This window comes from Saccopteryx bilineata, chromosome 2 (assembly GCF_036850765.1).
Source record: "Saccopteryx bilineata isolate mSacBil1 chromosome 2, mSacBil1_pri_phased_curated, whole genome shotgun sequence".
NCBI lineage: Eukaryota > Metazoa > Chordata > Mammalia > Chiroptera > Emballonuridae > Saccopteryx > Saccopteryx bilineata.
Window position 1 is genome coordinate 315916354 of NC_089491.1, and position 25141 is coordinate 315941494.

The 25141-nt window shown below is 41.9% G+C and overlaps 1 pseudogene; it reads right to left on the reverse strand.

The window, feature by feature from the left end:
• Positions 1–11099: 11099 nt before the first annotated feature.
• Positions 11100–11509, reverse strand: LOC136322578 (adenosine 5'-monophosphoramidase HINT1 pseudogene; annotated as a pseudogene).
• Positions 11510–25141: the final 13632 nt, after the last annotated feature.

Genomic DNA, 25141 nt, shown 5'->3' on the forward strand with positions numbered 1-25141 from the left:
CATTTTGATTGTGACTCTCTGTACTTCCTAAACCTTTGTGACTTTTGCCTTCACCAGGTTAAAGAAGTTTTCAGCCATTATTTCTTCAAACAGGTTTTCTATTCCTTGCTCACTCTCTTCCCCTTCTGGTACCCATGTGATATGGATGTTGTTACACTTGATGCTGTCTCAGAGGTTTCTTAGACTTTCTTCATTTTTAAAATTTTTTATTATTTTGTTGCTCTGCTCTACTTGAATGCTTACTGTTATCTTGTCCTCTAAATTGTTGATTTGATCTTCTGCATCTATTTTCTTTTTAATGCTTACTATCTCTTTGCTTATGTTCTCACTAAGATCATCCATTTTACCCGAAGGTCCTTGAGCATCCTTGTAAACATTATTTTTTGCCCTGGCTGGATAGCTCAGTCAGTTGGAGCACCGTCCCGGAGCACAGAGGTTCCCAGTTTGACTCCCGGACAGGACACATACAGGGATAGATCAATGTTCCTTTTTCTCTCTCTTTCTTTCCCTCTCCCTCCGTTTCTTCCTCTCTCACTAAATTCAATAAATAAAAATTTAAAAAATTATAAAAACAAACAAACAAAAACATTGTTTTGAGCTCTGCATCTGGTATTTTGATTGCTTCTACTTCATTTTATTCCCTTTATGGGGATTTCTCTTTTTCTTTCATTTGGGGCATACTACTTTGTCTCTCCATTCTGGCTCTGTGTATTAGGTCTATCTGCTATGACTACCAAACTTATTATGATGGCTTTATGATGAAAGTGTCTTGTTGGGCTTAGTGACACAATCTTGCAGATTACTTGAGCTCCATGCTCCATTAATGATTCTTGTGGATTATGTCCACCCTCTTGTTGTAGTTGAGTCTTAAATGCTGTGAGCCCTTTCATGGATGGAGTTAAACCTTCAGGCTGGCTAACTATAAGGATAAACCTTGAACATAGTGTATAAGATGTTGTGCAGGGGCTGCCCTCCAAGGCAGAATTGTTTCCAAAAGGGTCTGGTGCTTGCTAAAACCTCCCTTTGAGTGTGTTGTTTGTGTGGCTAGTTGGGCCAAGCTCTGGTGTGGTCTGAAGCCTATCACTTATTGTGTTGCTTCTGGGTCCACTTGGGTGGGGTTCAGGCACAGGTCATCATCAGATGAGTGTAACCGGTCTTGGGCTACCTGTCTGGAGCTACCACACTGTTCATTGTTTCCGGCTGTGTCTACTAGGCTTGGGTGTGTGTGAGAGGCCCTACCTATGTATAAGGGTTAGCTTCCTCCATCTTAAAGCTGGGAAAAGAGCTGGGAAAGAACCAAGGCTCCCTGAGGTCTGCCTTTACCTCTCAGCTACTCTGCACCTCTCCCACCTGAAGTGCCTGGTTTTCCTCCAGAGCCTTTTGAAGAAAGACTGTAGAGTTGGCCCAGGTTGACCATGACCCACAGACTCTTCCACAGTTTGCAAGCTTAGTAGGGTAGTGTAACCCAGGTCAGGAGGATAGGCTAGTGGGTCTCTTACTTAGGGTTCACTGAGCCAGGCACTCCATGAGAAGAAAGTGACCTTTACTCCAGAGACAAACCACTCAATCTCTGCCAGAGCCTCCAACTCTAGTTCTCCCAGGAGTGTGTGCATTGCAGGTTCAAGTTGGGTACAGCCAGCTGTCTGCTCTGCATAAGCAAGCTCAGTAGGGTAAAACCACTGGGCTCAGGAGGGCAGATGAAAACAGTTTCCCATTAGGGGTTATGCTGACCCAGCCTGCAAGAGGGGGCCATGCAATTCATCCTGGTCCCAGACAGTAGCCTTTGAGGGATTCACACTCTGAATGTCCCAGCTCTGAGCAGGTCTCCCTCCTCCCCATGGACTTGAGCTCAGAGAGGCAGAGTATCTGGGACTTGGAAGAGCAGATTCGAACAGTCTCCCTTTGGGGGTGGTGCCTGCAGGTCTGTAAGAACAAGGCAAACACTTCTTTCCTTTCCCACGGTAGCATGGGCTGAGCTCACAGGGGAGATAAGAACGGCCTTCAATCCCTTCCCCCATCCCCTATGATGTAACCACACAACTCAGCTCCCACCTATCTGATTTCTGGACAAAAGATTCCCTGGGAGACATGTTCTAAATGTCCCAACTCTGTGTGCTTGAGATGGGGGAGATCAATCCCCTTTCCATAACCACACAATTTAGCCACTGTCTGAGTCTCTATTAAGAACCTCCTCTGGCCTGACCAGGCGGTGGCGCAGTGGATAGAGCCTCGAACTGGGATGCAGAGGACCCAGGTTCGAGACCCTGAGGTCGCCAGCTTGAGCGCAGGCTCATCTGGTTTGACCAAAAGCTCACCAGCTTGGGCCCAAGGTCGCTGGCTCCAGCAAGGGGTTACTTGGTCTGCTGAAGGCCTGTGGTCAAGGCACATATGAGAAAGCAATCAATGAACAACTAAGGTGTTGCAATGCGCAATGAAAAACTAATGATTGATGCTTCTCATCTCTTCGTTCTTGTCTGTCTGTCCCTATCTATCCCTCTCTCTGACTCTCTGTCTCTGTAAAGAAAAAAAAAAAAAAGACACATATGAGAAAGGAATCAATGAACAACTAAGGTGTCTCAATGCGCAACGAAAAACTGATGACTGATGCTTCTCATCTATCTCCATTTCTGTCTGTATATTCCTCTGTCTCTGTAAAAAAAAAAAAAAAAAGAAGAAAAGTCAAAAAAAGAACCTCTTCTGAAAACGAAGACCCAAAAGCTCACTAGTCGGTGCAGCCAGCAGACCTCTCCACAGGACGTTAGCATGGCAGAATGGTCTCACCAACAGTTGGAGACCAGGCAGTACACTCCCCAGGCTGGTGCTGTAGCGATAGGGGTGCACCCTGGGAAGGTGGTGTTCACCTCTGTAGCAGACTTCCTTGTCTCCAGAGCAGACTGAATCCCCACTGATTTTCACTATTGCTCTGGACTGAATCCCCACTGATTTTCACTATTGCTCTGGGGTGGGGATTCATGCATGAGGTTCAGACCCCATGTTCTTGGGAGGAGGGAGTTTTTTTGTTTTGTTTTAGTTTTTGCTCTTTTTTAGTGAGAGAGAGACAGAGAGAGAGAGAGAGAGAGAGAAGGGAGGGAGTAGCGGGAAGTATCAACTCGTAGTAGTTGCTTCTTGTATGCGCCTTGACTGGGAAAGCCCAGGATTTTGAACCAGTGACCTCAGCATTCCAGGTCAACATTTTATCCACTGTACCACTATAGGTCAGACAGGAGGAGGGAGTTTTGCAGCCGAGATATGCTTCTGCTTCTCAGCTGCTGCACCTGGGTGTGGGGTCCAACCCTTTCCACAACTCTGCCTTTCTTACCAGTCTCTATCTGGCTTCTTCTGTAAATCCTTGTTTATAATAGTTCAGTTCAGTTAGATTTTATTGGTTATTCAGGTTTATAACTCTATAATTCAGCTGATAATCCACTTTGTGGCCAGGAGCAGTTGTAGGTAGCTTCTACCTACTCTGCTGCCATTTTGGAATACTTGATTAGCTTTATTAAACAATTCATGAAGCTTGACTGGTGCTGGCACAGAGGATAGAGTGTTGATCTAGGACTCTGAGGACCTAGGTTTGAAACTCTGAGGTCATCCGCTGGCTTGAGTGCAGGCTCACCAGTTTGAGTGTGGGGTTGCTGGCTTGAGCCCATAGGTCGCTGGTTTGAAGGCCAAGATTGCTAACTTGAGCAAGTGGTCACTGGCTCAGCTGTAGTCCCCCAGTCAAGGCATGTATGAGAAGCCATCAATAAACAACTAAAGTTATACAACTACAAGTTGATGCTTCTCATTTCTCTCCCTTCCTCTCTGACTGTCTCTGTCTATCTCTCTCTCACTAAAAAAAAAAAAAAAAAAAAAAAAAAAAAAAAAAAAATCAAGAATTCAGCAACATCTCATTTATCAACTAGAAGGAAGTTCTGAAGACTTGTACAAAGTGGAAGGTTTTTACAGGCACAAAGAGGATGGGACTAAGAAATTAAAAGAGTAGATTATTTCAGGCAAGAATGCCTTCCTTTAGGGCAAGGCAAGGGGGTTTATTAGGCATATTATACTACTAAAGTTGATCAGAAAATTCCAGAAACTGTAATTAAGTTAGTAAATTTTGATTTGATAACGGGCTTTGCAAGGGTGACACCATTTTGGCTGTTTTTTTTTTTTTTTTTTTTTTTGTTTTTAACACTTTCACCTCCCCTTGCCTGAAACAATAGTGCGATTAATCTGTCATCTGTTTAGACTTCAGTGGTAGTCAACCTGGTCCCTACCGCCCACTAGTGAGCGTTCCAGCTTTCATGATGGTTGGTAGCAGAGCAACCAAAGTATAGATAAAAAGATAGATTTTACTATAGTAAGTTGTTTTATAAAGATTTATTCTGCCAAACTTAGCAAAAATCCAACATAATGTACTTGGTAAGTAATTATTATTATATGCTTTACCTTGCTGTAACTCTGCTTTATAAATTTTATAAAGTAAAGTTACTTCCCTACTTTATAAATCACCATTACTGTGGAACTGGTGGGCAGTTAGAAAATTTTACTACTAACAGAGATACAAAAGTGGGCGGTAGGTATAAAAAAGGTTGACTACCCATGGTTTAGACTCTAAACTTTAGAGGATGTTATTTCTTTATTTGGCTCTTTAAGATATCTTGTATGCTATTGGCTTGTGAAATTGTTATAATTCCCATAGTGAATTCATGCTAAATAAATTGCTGACAAAAATAAAATCAATCTCTGAGGATAAGATTGTCACCTCTAACAAAATAAAACAAGACAGAGATGAAGAGAGTCAATGTTTTGTAATAAATGTTTGCTGGTTCCCTTGGAGACAATGGGCCACAGGAGAAGACTTAGATCAAAAGGATCTTGTTAGGTTCCTCCCTGTCTGTCACACCTCATTCAGATTAGACTATGTTTATCTATAGTGAAAGTTCTCCCTGGAACTTCTATTTTTCATTCAAGAAAAAAGGTACTTCCTGAAACGTCTGGGCTTTGCTTGTTTTAGCTTGAAATAATCCCCATGCCAGAGTGGCACATCTCGGGGTGGTCTGCTCTAAACCCTATCAACATTAAACATGAGTTATTATTTTATTCTAAATTAATAGATAAGCTAGGGTTGTGTTACTCTGTAGGTTAGAGTGTCCTCCCAATACACCAAGGTTGTGGGTTTGATTCCTGGTCAAGGCACATAGAAGAATCAACCAATGAATACATAAATAAGTGGAACAACAAATCCATGCTTTGTTTTCTCTCTCTCTCTAAAATCAATCAATAAAAAAATCAGTAGATAAAGGTGGTAAAATATTATTTAAAAAGCAAAATAAACACTGTATAAAAATAAAAAAGGAGTGGTTGGGTAGCTTGGTTGGTTAGAACCTCAACCTGATGTACCGAAGTTATGGGTTTGATTCCTACTTAGGGCACATGCAAGAAACAACCAATGACAACATGAACGAGTGGTACAAGTTGATGTTTTTTTCTCTCTCTCTCAAATCAATCAATAAATTAAAAAAATAAAGAAAATTATATTTACTTTGAAAAGGTGAAGATGAAATGGTATCTTAAAGAAAGCACAATATTAAAACATAGTTTTTATCAGTGGTGCTGTTTTGGAGCAGTGATTGCATTTTTGTGGACAGTTTCCCATCTGCTGAAAACACTGATTCTGCACCTAGATGACAAGGCTGGGGGCAGCTGACTCCATTTTCAAATAACACCGTTTCTGGTTTGATAACTTTGAGATGCTTTTGAGTATTTTTCAGGACCTGGGGTTTTTTTTTTTTTTGTTTGTTTGTTTTTTTTTTTGAGGGAGAGAGATGAGAAGCATCAATTCTTAGTTGTGGCACTGTACATTAATTATTTCTCATACATACCTTGATCAGTCACTCCAGCCAATCCAGTGAACCTTTGTGCAAGTCAGTGACCTTGGGCTAAAGCCTGTGACCATGGGATCATGTTAATGATACCAAGCTCAAGCTGGTGACCCCACGCTCAAGCTGGTGAGCCTGTGCTCAAACCGGATGAGCCTGTGCTCAAGCTGGTGACCTCGGGGTTTTGAAACAGGGATCTCAGCATGCTCTATCCACTGTGGCACCACTGGTCAAGCAGGCCTGTGGTCTTTGTTGTTAATAAGCTACAGTTTCTGTTCAAAAGATCATCAATTTGCTTTGTCACCCTTAATTACTTTATTGTGTATAGAGGTTACTGTGCAGAGAAACTGGTATGAATTTCAGTGCTGAAATATCTAGTTTACTTGCTCAAAGATGATAAGAATGATTCTTGCAGAAAGGACTTGATTAGTATTTTCTTTCTCCTTTTGGATTGTAGGGGTGTAGAAGAATGCTTTCTATTCTAGTAAACCTTTGTTTGATTTGAAATTTTAATGTAATCTAGAATTCTTAAGCAAAGTTTAATATATAAATGATTAGGAATTCAGATTTTAAAAATTCTGAAAAGTAATGATGATATACCAACAAAGATACTAATAATTTGGTACCTAAAAAGTGACATGTTACACCAGAACATGGGAATATAGAAAACAGGCATTGTAGCCTGACTGGTGGTGGTGCAATGGGTAGAGCGTCGGCCTGCGGTGCTGAGATCCCAGGTTCAAAACCCCAAGGGCACCTGCTTGAGTGCAGGCTCACCAGCTTGAGCATGGGGTTGCCAGCTTGAGCATAGGATCATTGAAATGATCCCATGGTGGCTAGCTTGAGCCCAAGGTCACTGGCTTGAGCAAGAGGTCACTGGCTCATCATATTGAGCTCCTAGGGTCAAGGCACATATGAGGAGCAATCAATGAACAACTAAAAGCAACACAACTAAAAATTAATGCTTCTCATCTCTCTCCATTCCTGTCTCTTTCTCTATCACTCATACTAAAAAACAAAAACAAAACAACCTCTTTGTCTGACCTGTGGTGGGGCAGTGGATAAAGCTTCTACCTGGAATGCTGAGGTTGCCGGTTCAAAATCCTGGGCTTGCCTGGTCAAGGCACATATGGGAGTTAAAGCTTCCTGTTCTTCCTTTCTCTCTCTCTCTCTTTCTCTCTCTCTCTTCTCTAAAGTGAATAAATAAAGTCTTAAAATAAAAAACAAACAAAAAAAACAACCTCCTCCAAGCATTTAGTACCTTATTCTTTCTTTCCTTCCCTCTTCTTCCCTTCCTTCCTTCCTTTTCTTCCTTCCTTTTTCTTCCTTCCTTCCTTCCTTCCTTCCTTCCTTCCTTCCTTCCTTCCTTCCTTCCTTCCTTCCTTCCTTCCTTCCTTCCTTCTTTCCTTCCCTTTCTCCTTCCCTCCCTCCCTCCCTCCCTCCCTTTCTCCTTCCTTCCTTCCTTCCTTCCTTCCTTCCTTCCTTCCTTCCTTCCTTCCTTCCTTCCTTCTTTCCTTCCTTTTCTCCCTTCCTCCCTTTCCCTCACTCCCTCTTTCTCTCTCTTTCTTTCTTTTTCCTTTCCTTCTTTTTTCTCTCCTTCTTTCTCTCCTTCCTTCCTTCCTTCCTTCCTTCCTTCCTTCCTTCCTTCCTTCCTTCCTTCCTTCCTTCCTTCCTTTTCTTCTCTTTCTCATTTTCCCCCTCTCTCTTTCTTTCTCTCTCTTCCTTTCTTTCCCTCTCTCTCTCTTTCCTTCCATTCCTCCCTCCCTCCCTTTCCCTCCCTCCCTCTTTCTCTCTCTCTTTCTTTCTTTTTTCTCTCCTTCTTTCCTTCCTTCCTTCCTTCCTTCCTTCCTTCCTTCCTTCCTTCCTTCCTTCTTCCTTCCTTCTTTTTCTTCTCTTCCTCTTTTTTCTCCCTCTCTCTTTCTTCCTTTCTTTCCCTCTCTCTCTCTCTCTTTCCTTCCTTCCTTCCTTCCTTCCTTCCTTCCTTCCTTCCTTCCTTCCTTCCTTCCTTCCTTCCTTCCTTCGTAAGAGGAGGAGAGATAGTCAGGCAGACTCCTGCATGTATCCTGACCAGGATCTACTTGGCAACCCTGGTGTGGGGCCAATGATTGAATCAATTGAGCTATTTTTAGTGCCTGAAGCCCATGCATTTGGACCAACAGAACTATTCTTGATGGCTAGGCTGATGCTCAAATCAGTCACAGTCACTGGCTACAAGAAGGGAAGAGGGAGAGAAAGGGGAGATGGAAGGGGGAAGGGAGAAATAGCTAGTTGCTATAAGGTATTTTCTGCCGAGGAAGAAAGAAGGATGTAGCCACTAAGTGTGGACAAGCAAAAGCTTTATTTAGAGTGCTCCCGGATGAGGTTCACTGGTCTGCAAGACAGGGGCCAGGGAAGTCGCGCAGCTTCTCCCACCCAGGGGTAATTTATAGCGTTGGTAGGGTGGTGGTGGTGGTGAAATTTCATTGGCTGACAGACAGTTTCAAAATGCTCCTGGGCCATTTATTTTGGTGGTCATGGGTGTGGGTGTTTCCTCATGTGATCTTCCTCCATTGCTAACCAACCTCACAGTCACTTCTCTTGAACCCAGGACACCCATAAGCCAGGTTAATGCTCTATCCACTGAGCTACTGGCCAGGGCCTGTAGTACCTTATTCTTTAAAAGAACTGAGGAAACACTCAAACTCTCAACCAAGTGAAAAGCCTCTGTGATTGCTCTTCTCTTTTAGGGGCATAAAGGTGATGTCACAATCTATCCTGGGGTCAGTGCTTCCAAGAATGGGTCAAAACTCTTTTTAAAAATTAAAAAATAATTTTTTTTATTTGTTGAATTTAGCAAGCAAGCGAGCAAGAGCAACAAGAACACCAATCTGTTCCTGTATGTGCCTTGACCAGAGATCAAACTGGAAATCTCTGTGCTTTGGGATGATGCCCTAACCAACCGAGCTATCTGGCCAGGGTGGGTCAAAACTCTTTCTAATGTACCCCCTTGTTGTTATTCACAGCTTGGAGTCCTAGTGTTAGTTGAGAAACATGCAGATGTATGATGTACAACTTGATCAGAAAATTAGTGAGTTTGGTAGTCAAAACCTCCCTAAGAAACTGGGAAGAGCCTTTTAAAAAACTGTGTATGTGTGTGTTTCCCTATCCCTTGCCTCAAATTTGGGGTAAAAATAATAGGTCCTCTTTATCTTTTGTCTTCTCATTTGAGATCAAGGTACAAGGCTGAGAAAGAGGGAGCTCAGGGTTAGGATGCCCTTTCCACACTCCCAGGAAGGAGCTGGCCAGCCTTGTGACTGTCCGATCACCAGTCCTTTGGCTCCTCCTGCTCGCCATCCAGTCCCCACTCAGTGTGGTCTTTCCTATGGGAGTAGCCCGAGAGGTTTGGTCTGTTGGGTGGGACTGCCGATGGATTGCCTGGAAGAAGCTGATGACCAGATATTTTGACAACAGGTGACTGGAGCAGAGACCAAACCTTTGTGTTCCTTTTTAAGATCAAGTCACACAGACCTGGTGATGGACAATCTCACAGTGTAAGGAAAATGTTGAGTCAGACTTTCTGGCTCCAGTTAATTTTTCATATAGCTGTCACATTTGTTTTTCTGGCAAATAAAGCTGGTTCTATAGCTTAAAATCTTATATTGGCTTCTATGGACTAACTGTCCCCTTGCCCCCCCCCCCCATTTTATATTGAAACCATAATCCCCAAAGTGCTGGTATGTGGAGGTAATTAGGTTTGGATGGGGTCATGTGTGTGGAGCCTTCTGCTGGGATTGGAGTCTTTATAAGGATGCCCCCTGCTGGTAGAAAAGAGTAGTGCTGCCCACATGCCTCACACTTGCTCTGATCTCCTGATTCTTGCCATATCCATTCCATAATTTAGTCAAGCAATTTCTTCTGTCTCCGGGCAAACCCACTCTAGGTTTAAATGTCAGATCCCAGGCACAGGTAAGAGCTTCCTGCTCTTATCTCCCATAACACCCCTATAATCCTCTGTATTAGTCCTTATTACAGCCTAGTGTAACAATCTGTTTACAAGTTTCCTCCATTCCCCTTTTTGCCAGCCCCTCTCCTGATACCAACTGTGAGCTTCTCAAACTGAGGGATCATGTCACCTTCATCTTTATTTAGCACAGGTTCTGCCACATAACAGGTGATTAATAAATCTGAGTCGAATGATAAACACACTTTTGCACTGTGGGAGATGGTGGGATGAAGGGCTGGGATGGGTACCTATGGAAGAACTTTTTATGTAGGACCCCACCCCACACAATTGGGAGCTGGAGGACAAACAGGGCATCCATGAGTCACCATCTTAGGAGCACAGTGAGAGTTCAGTTTTGTTACCGAGGAACTGGTGGGGAGACACAACTCTGGGTGGCCACAAACCTGTAATTCCACTCTAATGGAAGCTTCAGCAGGGCATGAGGAATGCTGGGCACTGTGTACACTGTTGTGTCCCTCATGCCCAGCACTGTGCTGGCATAAGAAGGTACTTACTAATCATAACCAGCTTACTGAGCATGCTGGACTGGACAAGGTACAGACAGAAGTTGAACTCTGTTTTCAAATGTTCTCCAACCAACCTGCTTTTAGTCATCATTCTTCTCTATCCCTGGATGAAATCTTGCAAGTCCCAAAGCCTTTCTGATCCCATGGTTGCTGACTTGAGCCCAAAGGTCACTGTCCTGAAGCCAAAGGTTGCTGGCTTGAGCAAGAGGTCACTGGCTTGGCTGGAGTCCCCTGGTAAAGCATGTATGAGAAGCAATCACTGAATAACTGAAGTGATGCAACTATGAGTTGATGCTTCTCATCTCTTTCTATTTCTGTCTCTCTGGTCAGAGCTAATCAGGGCCAACACTTCCTCATCCAGCAGGAGAATGACACTGGGCCTGGAGACTTGGCTGAATCTCTCACCCACTTCATGTGGAAACCCAACTTTCCAATGGTCCACATGGTTGGTGGGAGTCTGGACACCCAGATGGGTAGTGGTGCTCAGAAGCGGTAGTGTTCCTTCCCTCTTCCACATGGGTAGGAAGGAAGCTCCTGGTTATACAGGGTAATCATAAATCAGACAAGTCTGTTCCAGGGATTCCTTTATTTTTCTTTATTTCCCCCCTTTTTTTCAGGGCCATGCAACAATGTCTTTTATTATGTATAGGTTTTAGAAATTATTTTTTCAATCTCTTCATATGCATGCAAAAATAATGCTTACCATATTAGAACTTGCAAAAATGATCATTGCCTAGAGTAATCATCTCTAAAATATGTGTAAGCAGGAGACCAATTCATCTGCTGACTTCCAAGAACATGAAGATGAACATGATAGACAGACTGTTCCCCACCTGATCTTTCATTCACTACCATTTGATAACCCTTCTTCAGGCCTAGGTCAGCTCACATTTCTTGCCAACCATTATTAAATGTCCAAGAAGACTTTCATCATCATCTTCAGCTACAGAAATCTGGGATATATACTTCTTGGGTACCATAAAATGTGTTGGTGTTTGAGGGGAAATGTCCTAGAAAACAAGACACTGGTTATCTTTAAGAATAATTTGGGCTGGAATTTCCTTGTGAATGATTTTCCCAGAGGTTGTGTTGCTACCAGGCCAGGCTGCCTGAGCCTTGGCAATCTCATCTACCATCATGGTGTCCATTCTGAACCGCTGCCAGGGAAGAAGGCTTTTTTTTTTCTTGATAATTTATTTACCATCAAGGTATTTTTCTATTAAACCCCTCCCCCTTTTTCCCCAGGCAAGTACCAATAAGAAACATTTATAATTCAACCATTTTCACATAAACATAATTAACAATTCAGTGTATTTCCTTCATATAATTTCTTTTTCTTTCTTTTTCAATTACAGTTCACCTTCAACATTACTTTATATTGGTTTCAGGTGTACAGCACAGCAGCCAGATAATCATTTTATGTGTGTGTTCATAGTCCTATCTTTCTATCTGAGGCAGCTTTGTTTGTCTTGATCTGTCAACATCACGTAAGAGAACCCCCAAAGAACCGTAGAGCAGGAAACAAGTATAAGAGGGAAAAAAGAGAAGCCTTAAAGTGGCCTGTGACATTATTATTGTAACAATAGTAGTAGCTGCTAAGAGTTCTGCTAGAATCCTGGATATCAGGATAGGAAAAACAACAGATAAAGAACAACAAATCCCAAACTTCTCTAGAGCTGTAGCATCCACCATGCTACATGCCACATGGGTTAACTTTTTATATTACTAAACCTAATAATTAACATTAACACTTGAAGCCCTGGCTGGGTAGCTCAGTTGGTTAGAGTCCTCTCAATATGCCAAGGTTGTGGGATCGATCTCCAGTCAGGGCACATACAAGAATGAAACAGTAGTCTGACCAGTGGTGGTGCAGTGTATAGAGCATCGATCTGGGATGCCGAGGTCCCAGGTTCGAAACCCTGAGGTTGCTGGCTTGAGGATGGCATCATTGACATGACCCAGTGGTCATTGGCTTGAGCCCCCAGGTCACTGTCTTGAAGCCCAAGGTTGTTGGCTTGACCAATGGGTTACTGGCTCAGTTGGAGTACCCCAGTGAAGGCACGTATGAGAAGCAATCAATGAACAACTAAAATGATGCAACTATGAGTTGATGCTTCTCAACTCTCCCTTCTGGTTTCCCTTTCTCTCTTGCTAAAAAAAAAAATCAAAAAAAAAAAAATCAATCAATCAACAAGTGCAAAATTAGTGGAACAAGAAGTCAATAATTTATTTCCTCTCTTGCTTTCTCTTTTTCTCTCTCTCTAAAAATCAATCAATGAAAAAATTTAAAAAATAAACATTGCCTGACTAGGCACAGAGTTGGCCTGGGATGTTGATGACCCACATTCAAAACCCCAAGGTTGCCAGCTTGAGTGTGGGCTTATCTGGCTTGAGCGTGGGCTCACCAGCTTGAGTGCTGGGTCACTGGCTCGAGCATGGGATCATAGACATGACTCCATGGTTGCTGACTTGAACCCAAATGTTTCTGGCTTGAAGCCCAAGGTCACTGGCTTGAGTCTAAGATTGCTGACTTGAGCAAGGGGTCACTGGCTCAGCTGGAGCTCCCTGGTCAAGGCATGTATGAGAAAAGCCATCAATGATATAGGAGAAATGCACTCAATGAAAAACTAAGGTGCTGCAACTATGAGTTGATTCTTCTAATCTTTCTCCCTTCCTGTCTGTCTGTCTGTCTCTCTCACTTAAAGGGTGAAATTATTTATATTACAGTGGTACCTTGAGATATGAACAGACCAACATACAATTTTTTTTAATTTTTATTTATTTATTTATTTATTTTTTAAGATACGAGCTGTGACTCTGTCCATATTTTTGTTTGAGATCCGAGCAAAATTCTGAGATATGAATTGTGATTTGGGAAGCTGCCGCTAGTTGGCGCATTGGTGCACGAGTCCAGTATTGGCAATTTGATATGCAAGTTGACTGAATTATGAGCTCGGTTACAGAACGAATTAAATTTGTATCTCAAGGTATAAAAATTATTGGGTTATATTAAAGGGTTACAACATATTTTTTCTTTTTAATTATTTTAATTTTTGATATATAGTTAGCATTTAATATTATATTAGTTTCAGGTATATAGCATTGTGATTAGACATTTGTGTGTGTGTGTGTGTGTGTGACAGAGACAGAGAGAGACAGAGAAAGGGACAGATAGGGACAGACAGGAAGGAAGAGGGATGAGAAGCATCAATTTTTCATTGTGGCTCCTTAGTTGTTTATTGATTGCTTTCTCATATGTGCCTTGACACAGTGGTGGGCCTACAGCAGAGTGAGTGACCCCTTGCTCAGGCCAGTGACCTTGGGCTCAAGCCAGCGACCTTGGGCTTCAAGCCAGTGACCTTTGGGCTCAAGCCAGTGACCATGGGGTCATGTCTATGATCTCATGCTTCAGCCAGTGACCCTATGCTTAAGTCGAACAAGCCCACGCTCAAGCCGGTAACCTCGGGGTTTCGAACCTGGGTCCTCTGTGTCCCAGTTCAATGCTCTATCCACTGTGCCACTGCCTGGTCAGGCTGTGATTAGACATTTATATAACTTATGAAATGATCCCCTTGATAGGTGTTGCACCCACCTGATACCATATATAGTTATTACAATATTATTGACTATATTCACTAAGCTGTACTTTATGTCCTTGTGAATGTTCTGTAACTACCAATCTGTACTTCTTAATCCTTTCACCCTTTTCACTCAGCACCTCCCTCCCAACCTCCCTCACCTCTGGCAACCCTCAGTTTGTTCTTTTTATTTATGAGTTTGTTTCTGTTGTGTTTGTTAATTTATTTTGATTTTTAAATTCCACATATAAGTGAAATCACATGGTATTTGTCTTTGTCTGAATTATTTCACTTAACATAATGCCCTCTAGTTCCATCCATGTTGTTGCAAATGATTTTATTCTCTTTTAATGGCTGAGTAATGTTCTATTGTATATATCTCCCATTTCTTTTTTTATTCATACATTTTTTTGGTTGAAACATTTAATACATTTATATTTAAGGTAATTATTGATAGGTATGTAGTTAATGACATTTTAAAATTGTTTTCTGATTGAAGTTCTTTTCCATTTCTTTCTTGTTCTCTTTTCTTGTATGTTTATGTTCTTTACTGTTGCGTTTGAATTTTTTTCTTTTATTTCTTGTACATATCTTGTAGATTTTTGATTTGTGGTTATGTGCTTCACATATACCAACCTATGTTTATAGCAGTCTATTTTAAGTTGCTATTTGCTTAACTTTGAACACATTTCAAAATCACTACCATTTTTACTCACCATCTTCACACTTATGTTTTTTGTCATTATTTACTCCATTTTTATGTTTTTGTATGCCTTAGTTTACTGTTGTAATTGCACATGATATTCCTACTTTTGCCTTTTAATTTTTAATTTTTATTTTTTGAGAGAGAGATAGGGACAGACCGACAGGAAGGGAGAGAAATGAGAAGCATCAACTCATAGTTGTGGCACTTTAGTTGTTCAGTGATTGCTTCTCATACGTGCCTTGACTGAGGAGTTTCATCTGAGCCAGTGAACCCTTGCTCAAGCTAGTGACCTTTGGCTTAAGCCAGCAACCATGGGATTATGTCAATGATCTCATGCTCAAGCTGGCAACCCTGCATTCAAGCTGGTGACCTTGGGGTTTCAAACTTGGGACCTCAGTGTCCCAGGTTGATGCTCTATCTACTGTGCCAACACTGGTCAGGTGTCTTTTAATCTTTGTACAGTACTTGCTTTAGTGTTGGTTGATCCACTGCTTTTATTATGCTTGTCAGTGAGAATTCTTTGTTATATTTCCTTATTCATATTTTTGGTTTTTTCTTCTTAAAGAGGTCCTTTTGACATTTCTTTTTTTTTTTTTTTGGTCTGAGAACCACTTTATCTCTTCTTTAATTCTAAATGATAACCTTGCTGGGTAATCTTGGTTGTAGGTTTTTGCTTTTCATTAATTTGTATGTTTCATGCTAATCCTTTTTGGCCCTCAAAGTTTCTGTTGAGATATTAGCTGACAGTCTTACGGGAGCTTCCTTGTAAGTAACTATCACTTTTCTCTCGCTGCTTTTAAGATTCTTTTTGGGCCTCATTAGGTTCATCTTATTTAGGAATCTGCATATCTTGGACTTGTGTGTCTAATTTCCTTTGCCAGGTTAGGGAAGTTTTTAGTCATTATTTCTTCAAATAAGTTTTCAATTCTTTGCTATCTCTTTTCTCTTTCTGGTATCCCTATGATGCAAATATTGCAGACACTTAATGTTGTCCCAGTGGCACCTTAAATTATCCTAATTTTTTGTATTCTTTTTTATTTTTGCTGTTCTGATTGGGTGTTTTCCACTACCTTACATGATTTGATCCTTTGCTTCATCTAATCTGCTGTTGATTCCACCCAATATTTTCATTTCCACTGTTTCTTCTTTATGTTTTCTATACCTTTAACATAGATCTGCTCTTGTATGTACTCCAACGGGGATCAAACCAACAACCTCTGTGTTTTGGGATGATGCTCTTACCAACTGGGCTATCTGACCAAGACTTTATGTTTTCTATCTTTTTTTAATGTTTCTTTTAAGTTTGTTGAAATTCTCATTGAGATAATTTATTTTTTCTCTAAGTTATTTGAACATTTTTCTAACCAGTGTTTTGATATCTGAACCTAGTAGATTGCTTGCCTCCATTTTGTTTAGTTTTGGTGTGTGTGTTTTTGTTTTTTTTTGTTTTTTTTTTTGTGTTTTTTTTTTTTTTAGTTTTGTCCTGTTCTTTCATTTAGGAACTGTTTCTTTGTCTTCTTATTTTGGCTGCTTCCCTGTGTATGTTTCTATGTACTGGATGGATCTACTATATTTCCCAGTTTTGACAGGGTGGCCTTATATAATAGGTATTTTTTTTGTGGGGCCCAGTGGCACAGTCTTCCTGATTACCTGAGCTGGATTCTCCAGGGATGTCCCTTGTGTGGGTTGTGTGTGCTGTAGTTGAGCCTAATTGCTATTGACATGTCAGTGGGTGGGACTGACCCTCGGGCTGACTGGCTATAAATACTGGCCATGACTAAAGCAGACAAGCTGACCCCATGAGTGGGATTTACTTTAGTTGGGCTCTGGTGTCTGCCAAGTCCACCATTTGGGTGTGTCATTTGTGTCATTATGTGATGCTCTGATGTGATCTGAAGCTGGACACCATGTATATTGGTTCTGGGGCCTCTGGGGTGGGACGCCAATGCAGGTCAAAGTCAGACACTGCTTCTTTCTGGTCTGGGGCCACCTGGTAGGAGCTACGAAGTGATCTTTGTTTGGTAGCTTCCTGTGGTGAACTTAGAGGTGACAGGGTTGCAAGTGGGGGCCATGACCTCCTCCTCCCTTAAGTGGATGAAGGGACATTGACAAACTAGATGTTCCAGATCATCTTCCCCCAGGCATCCAGGTGACTAACCCGGGTGTGGAAGGTCCCCTAGCTTACTTACGGTTAATTTTATATAAATCACTGAAAGAGACACTTTTTCTTAATGGCCACCAGCCCCCACCCTCAAATCCCCTATTTAACCCTACAGGTTAAGGAGGTTAGAGAACCGGCAGGTGTCCTTTCATTAAAGCCTGTTACACTGGTCTTTTGGACTCCGAGTGATTCTATCAAGAGGCACCTGGGAGTGATAATGCTGTGAACTGAGGCTGGCTGCCACTAGTGCCAGGCTTGGTGCCACACAGTAAGGAGTAAAAGTCACTCCCAGTCACTGCTTATTTGGGAATTGTGGATCTTTGAGATATTTTAGAGAAGTCCTCAGTGAGGGTCGAAGTCAGACACTTGTGTCTGAGAAAAGCCCCTGAAAGAGGTTCAGGCTGGTGCACAGGTGCGGTGCGGTCTCAGAGACACCAGAATGGAGCAAGAGCCCTGTTAGCTATCTTAATGGAGACTCAGATTTGGTGTCAGCTTGTGCCTGCTGGCTGAGTGTAGGGAGGGCTCAAAAAAGAGCACTGGCAATTCCTGGCACCTTTGTCTCAGAGAGAGCTGCCCTTTCAGCTCTCTAAGGCCAGACAATTCAGTTCCTCCCATATATCCCTGACATTTTTTGAGCTGCTGTTCCCTGTCTGGAGCTTAGGGCAAGTTTTTGTGAATGAGTGAGTCTGTACTTGGGCCCTTCGACAGGATACCTGGGTCTAAAGCAGGTATTCATGTCACCTGGACTGAGTTCCTGCTGATTATTGAACCAGATGTTGTGAAGACTTTTCTTCCTGACACTGGTGTCTGGGCTGGGGAGCCTGGACCCTTCACTCCTCAATGGGGATCTCCCTTGCTCACATGTCCCTCCTGACCCCCCCTCTGCCCCCCAAATTATAAGAGAAAGTTTATTTAGAAAGTTACAGAGGTACTAAAAGGTAGCTGTAGAAGAAATGGGCTAAGCAAAGGAAACAAGTTACAGAGGCAAAGGAAGGATCCTTGGAATTTAGGAAAGTACACTTGAAAATAAGATTATAGCAGCATGCTGTGAGGGGAGAGAGAGACAGAGAAAGAGTGAGCCTCCCTCCCAACACTTCACTTCCACACATGGGTGTGGGGCGAGCCTGTTTCACCTCTTCCTCCTACCAGTCTTAATGTAGATTCTCTTTTTATCCTTAGTTATAGGACTTTCGTTCAGCTAATCTTCAGGTGATTCTCAAGGGTGGTTGTTCTAGCATTTAGCTGTCATTTTGATGTTGTTGTGGGAGGAGGCAAGCACAGTGTTTCCCTACTCTGCCATCTTAACTGAAATTCAAAAGGGTCCTAATCTCTTAATATCCTTCTTACCAGAGCAAAAAATTAAAAACACAATTATTCCAAGCTTTATGGATTAAGTATTTAGCACAAATTAAGGTGAAGCAAATCTGAAGTTATAATAAGTAAGTTATTTTTTAAGTTATTTTCTTGCTCTTCATTTTCTTTACTTGATTTTAAACAAGAAGATAAAACCCCAAGTACCTTGCAACCTGATACTTCTCAGGTATCAGTCATTATGCTAATCTGTTTATAAATATCATATTTAACCCTTGCAAAGTATTATTATTCTGTTTTCACACAGGAGGGAACAGGTTTAGGAGGTTAATAAATGTGTCCAAGATTACAGAGCTCGTTGGAAGGAAGCTATCATGTGACTTCGGCTAAAACCTGGACTCTTAATCTCAGCACCATCCTGCTGTGGTTGTGGTGTTCTTGAGGAAGAGACCAGAATAAATGGGCAGAAGTAATTATTTACAAGACAAAGAAAGAAATTCCTGAGCTGAAACACACACACACACACACACACACACACACACACACACACACACACACGAAAGTATAGTAAAAGGGCTTACTGCAATTTGGTAAAATTGATAAAAACAGAGCTGTGCCGGCCCTGGCCGGTTGGCTCAGTGGTAGAGCATCGGCCTGGCGTGCAGGGGTCCCGGGTTCGATTCCCGGCCAGGGCACACAGGGGAAGCGCCCATCTGCTTCACCACCCCTCCCCCTCTCCTTCCTCTCTGTCTCTCTCTTCCCATCCTGCAGCGAGGCTCCATTGGAGCAAAGATGGCCCGGGCGCTGGGGATGGCTCCTTGGCCTCTGCCCCAGGCGCTGGAGTGGCTCTGGTCGCAGCAGAGTGATGCCCCGGAGGGGCAGAGCATCGCCCCCTGGTGGGCAGAGCGTCGCCCCCCTGGTGAGCGTGCTGGGTGGATCCCTGTCGGGCGCATGCGGGAGTCTGTCTGTCTCTCCCCGTTTCCAGCTTCAGAAAAATACAAAAACAAAACAAAACAAAACAAAAAACAGAGCTGTGCCTAGACATGCTCTTGCAAAAGTATTGGCTCATAAGGGAAAAAAGTTATCTATAAAGCATAATTCAAGTGTCTCATATTTCTTAAAATTTACTCACAAAAATCAAAAGACAAATGAGCAAACTCTTTAGTTTGTGAGTAAACAAGTTTGTGACTCAGAATTTAATAAACTGTTAGTCATCTGAAGGCATCAGAAAAATATTCTCAGATATACAAAGGTCCATAAATGTACCAATTACATTGTCTCTTGCAGTAAATTACTTGAAGAAGTATTTCCTCAAACCAAAAAGATGAGTCAAAATTAAGAATTTGAGAATGATGACTTAGAATTCCTGATGAAAAACCAGTAAAACCATTTAAATATATAGTTAAGCTTAAATTATCAAAATATAATAATACAGCATACTATAAGTTTGAAAGCACTTATTTCAGTCCTGGCTGGATAGCTTGGTTGGTTAGACCATCATCCCAGTACACTAAGGTTGTGGGTTTGATCCCAGTTCAGGACATATACAAAAACCAATCAGTGAATGCGTAAATGGGCCTGTGGTGGCACCATGGATAAAGCATTGCCCTAGAACTCTGAGATCATTAGGCTGGATCAAGGCACATACAACAATCAGTGAACAACTAAAGTGGAGCAACTATGAACTGAGACTTCTCACTCCAACTTCTGTCTTCTTCCTGTAAAATTAATTAATAAAATCTTGAAAAAAAATGAATGCATAAATGGGTAGAAAAACAAATTGATGTTTCTCTTTGTCTCTCTTGTTCTCTCCTTTTTCTCCCCCTCCTTTCCTCTCTAAAATTAATAATAAAAAAGAAAATTAAAGTATATAGTAGTCACCCCTTACCAGTGGTTTGTTATCTGCAGTCAACCTTGGTCTGAAAATATTAAATGGAGAATCCCCAAAATAAACAATGTATAACTTAAACATTATGTGCTATTCTGCTCTGTCCTGCCTGGGATGTGAATCATTCTCTTGTCCAATGTATTCATGCAGATCAACTGTCAAGTTGGCTCAGTGCTTGTGTTGAACTAACCCTTACTTTACTTAATAATAGCTCCAAAGCTCAAGAGGAGCGATGCTGACAACTGAGATGTCAAAAAGAAGCTACAAAGTGCTCCTTTTAAGAGAAGAGGTGAGCACAGTACCTTACCTTTTTATTTAAAGGAAGCACTTTCCCTCACTTTAAAAAAAATATTTTGAGAGAAAGAGAGCACATTCACATAACTTTTATTACAGTATATTGTTAAAATCATTCCATTTTATTATTAGTAGTAATTGTTAATCTCTTACTAAGCCTAATTTATAAATTAAACTTTATCATAGGTATTTATGAATAGTAAAAAAAAAGTATGTATAAAGTTCGGCACTATCTGCAATTTCAGGCATCCACTGAGGGTCTTGGGATGTATCCCTGTGGATAAGGAGAGCTAATTTATTGGCAGTATCAACGAGAGAGGATAAAATAACAAGCAGAATAGCCAGGAAAGAAAATGCATAGAAGACAATGCAGAGAAAACACAAGAACCAGAAGAAAACTATATCCTCAAAGAGATTCAATAAGTAGATTTCTAGAAAAATAATTTCAGTAAAAAAAGTTTATGTAATAGAATTAGAAACTAGAAGACATTGTTGATACGTAAGAAAGCTTAAGTTCTTTTATTAATGAGAGAAAGAGAGAGAGAGAGAGAGAGAGAGGAATTCCAAAGCAATAATTAGGGATGACTTAAACATCCCTAAAACAAAATGGTATGAAAGTCATGGTCCAGAGACAAAGCACCCTAAAATGTGGCATGATTTTGAGCAACTGACAGGAAAAGAAAAGGAAACTTTATTTATTTATTAATTATTTCTTAGCGAGCGAGCAAGCAAGAGAGAGACAAACAGGAAGGGAGAGAGATGAGAAGCATTAATTCTTTGCTGCAACATCTTGGTTGTTCATCGATTGCTTTCTCATATGTGCCTTGACTGGGGGGCTCCAGCCAAGCCAGTGACCCCTTGCTCAAGCCAGAGACCTTGGGTTCAAGCCAGTGACCTTGGGCTTTAAGCCAGCGACCATGGGGTCATGTCTGTGATCCCATGCTCAAGCTGGTGAGCCCGCACTACAGCCAGATGAGCCTGTGCTCAAGCTGGGGACCTTGGGGTTTCTAATCTGGGTCCTCAGGGTCCCAGACCTATGTTCTATCTACTGCGCCACTGTCTGTTCAGGCTGAGAAAAGAAGGATTTATTTGACTTTGATGCTTGGTATCTTCTATAGAGACCGGGAGCATGTGGACCATTAGATAAAGCAGCATCATGTTAGCAATGGCTGGCTACAGAGTAAACAGTAACATAATAATGTAAACCCTGTTTTTTGTTTTTCAATTATTTATAATACATCTATCACCAAAGCCTGAAGTTTAATTATAATTCCAGAACCCAGTTATTGTTTTATATGACAATGTAAAAGTAAAAATAAGTGCTTGACCTGTGGGGGTGCAGTGTATTGACCTGGAATGCTGAGGTCAGGTTCAAAACCCTGAGGTTGTCAAGTTTGAGCACAGGCTCACTGCTGGCTTGAGTGCAGGGTTGCTGGCTTGAGTGTAGGATCATTGACATAATCCTAGGTTCGCTGGCTTGAGCAAGAAGTCCCTGGCTCAGCTTGAACACCTGTTTCCCCCACCCCCCTTCAAGGCATGTATGAGAAGCAATCAATGAACAACTAAAGTAAAGCAACTATGAGTTGATGCCTTTCTCTCTCTCAAAGTCAATTAAAATTATTTTAAAAAAGAATAAAATTAAGTGACAGGAGGTGGGAAGAGAAGTAGAAGGAAGCAGTAGAGAGAAAGATGGGGATGCATAGATCCTCATCCTGTAGGGTGGGGAGGCAATGGCTGAACCCAACAGAGGGAAGCTTAGTTTCTTATTAGAAATTATTCAGGTAGTCAAGAGAAGACCTAAAATAATAATATAACCATCAAAACTAGGAGGAAGAGTAAGAAGAGTTGGGAAATAGAACAAAGGTGAATTAAATCTTTATCTTTCATTGTAAGCAGTTAGCAGGTAATGTCTAAAGCCAGTGTGTGACGGGGCCAAAAGCATAAGCTACGGTACTAGGGTGATGGTGGTAAACAGAAGGAGTCCAGAGTAAGTGAAGAGAAGTTGTGAAAATGATTACATTTCAGGAGAGGGGAATTGTTCTTGTTTTCTAATTTTCATACTTATGTATAGTTCAGATTTTCGAAAATAAGGGTGGATTACATTTTATAAGGGTGGTAGAGCGTCGGCTCAGCATGTGGAAGTTCTGGGTTTGATTCCTGGCCAGGGCACACAGGAGAAGCGCCCATCTGCTTCTCCACCCCTCCCCCTCTTCTTCCTCTCTGTCTCTTTCTTCCCCTCCCACAGCCAAGGCTCTACTGGAGCAAAGTTGGTCTGGGTGCTGAGGATGGCTCCATGACCTCTGCCTCAGGAGCTAGAATGGCTCTCATTGCAACAGAACAGCATCCTAGACGGGCAGAGCACTGCCCCAGATGGGCAGAGCATCGACCCCTAGTGACCATGTCGGATGGATCCAGGTCAGGTGTATGCGGGAGTCTGTCTCTCTGCCTCCCTGCTTCTCACTTCAGAAAAAAAAAAAAAGATTTAAAATGTAAAAGTAAAAAAATGCCTTTCTAAATATCAAACAGCAAACTCTGGAAGGACAAAGATCCTGTTTGTCTTATTTGTCTGTGTTTCTCCAGTGTCCAGGGCAGCCAGACCCTCAGCAGGTGCCAAGTGGATTGAATGCAGGCAGACAGACCCTGGTAGAGGGGACGTTCAGGAGAGGGAAGGCGCTGATGGGCCTCAACATTGATCTGAGTTAGCTGGGGACTTGGGCCTTTTTCTACTGGCCTCTTAGAACTCACTACGCAAACTGTTTTGTGGTTTTTGGATCCTCTGAGCCAGATTTGGGGTGTTAGCTCTTGCTGAGAACCCTTGAGGATCCCTGGTATCTGTGTCTACCATGGCCTGTGTGGCTGGTTTATGTTGCTGTCTGAGTTGCCCAGAGGATATATGAGCAGGTTATAAAATGGGGGTGGGGGTGAAGCACACATTATAGGCATAATAAAGGCCCTGTGCCCTGGGGCCCAAAGCAAGCCTAACATGGATGCCCCCCTTGCCCTTCCAGTCTGATGCCAAGAGGATAATGATGTGTCTTTGGCCTCCTGGGAGCAGTAGTTGGAGGGTGGGACAGAATATCAGGCAGGACTGAATGGGCTCAGAGCAGTCCAGGGCCATTGCCAAAATAGGCCAGGAGGGGGCAATAGTATTCCTTTTCTAGAGGAGAGGACAGGTGGAGGGAGGAAATAAGGAGGAAAGTTGGTTCCGGTCTAGGGGGCTCTCAGAAAGAGTGGAGAATGGTTTGGTGGACGCCAAGGTAAGGAGAGCTAACAAGGTTCCTATCCTGCTTCATATTTTGGGTTGGGAGGTGAGGGTTGCATGGTTTTCTGGGCTGCCCTTTGCAGGGCTCTGCTCACCAGAAATTTGTAGCCTTTGTCTTACTGAATTCTGGGTAGGGGAGGTTGACTTTTCCTTCACCTCCACCAGCCTACCAGTAACACCTGGTTTTGATGATGAATATACTCCTTTAGTGCATTTTGTCTTTTCTCTGATCTCAGGAAAGTCTGCTGGATTTTCTTTCTTGACTGAGAGCCTTCCCTGAGACTCTTTCTTGCAAATATGTAACATCATTGACATTCATGAGTACTTTGCATGTTTTTCATTTGTTGTGTTTCATCTTGGATGAAAATTGAGGAAAATATTAAATTTCGTATGTTCCTCATGGAATAGGACAGATATTTCATGCATGAAAACAGCCTCCAGAGGGCAGAGATGAACAAGAGAATGTTAAATCTCCCAGAATTTGTGGGAGTCTTGGGGAGGGCTTTGGACATACATGGATGGAATCTGCCCAGGGGTGGTGGTAGCAACGGACAGGGAGACCACTGTTGACATTTAGGTCACACATGCAATTTAGAAATTTTAATGTATATAGATTTATATACATTCTTTCTATATACAAAGAAAAATACATAAAGACAAAATATTTTGGAGGTAGGTGCTGGAAAAGTTTGAAATGACTGGAGATGGGCTTTGAGATATTAGGGATGAATGATGCTCTAAGAAAGTGCTTTTCAATCATTTTCATTTCACGGCACACGTAAACTAACTTCAAAAATTCTGCGGCACATCAATAAATGTATTATGTTTTTTACTGATCTGATGAAAAATAGGTATAATTTTTATTCATTCACAGTGGATGGCTGTCGTTGTGTTGGCTGTTGTCATTTTCTTAAAAAAAATTTATTTCTTGATTATAGAGAGAGAGTAAGGGAGAGAGAGCATCAGAAACATCAATCTGTTTTCTGTATTGCCCTGACTGGGGATCGAATCCACAACCTTTGCTTATCAGGATGATGGTCTAACCCAGTGGTCCCCAACCTTTTTTGGGCCACGAACCAGGTTAATATCAGAAAATATTTTCACAGACCAGCCTTTAGGGTGGGACGGACAAATGCACAAATTAAATTTATGCGACCGGTGTAAAAACTGTGGTATTTTAAAATAAAATTGTCGAATTTACAAGACAAGCATCAAGAGTGAGCCTTAGACAGATGTGACCAGAGGGAATCTGGTCATTTTTAAAAATAAAACATCGTTCAGACTTAAATATAAGTAAAACAGAAATAATGTAAGTTATTTATTCTTTCTCTGCAGACTGGTACCAAATGGCCCACGGACTGGTACCGGTCCACGGCCCGGGGGTTGGGGACCACTGCTCTAACCAACAGAGCTATCCATCCAGCAGGGGCTGTTGCTGCTTTTTTAAATTTGATAGGAAAAGGGGTCAGTGCCCCTGACTAAATAATCAGGTATTGCATGTTTTAAAAATTCTTGTGGCACACTGGTTGAAAATTGCTAATCTAAGACCTGTGAACAGCAAATGCCAG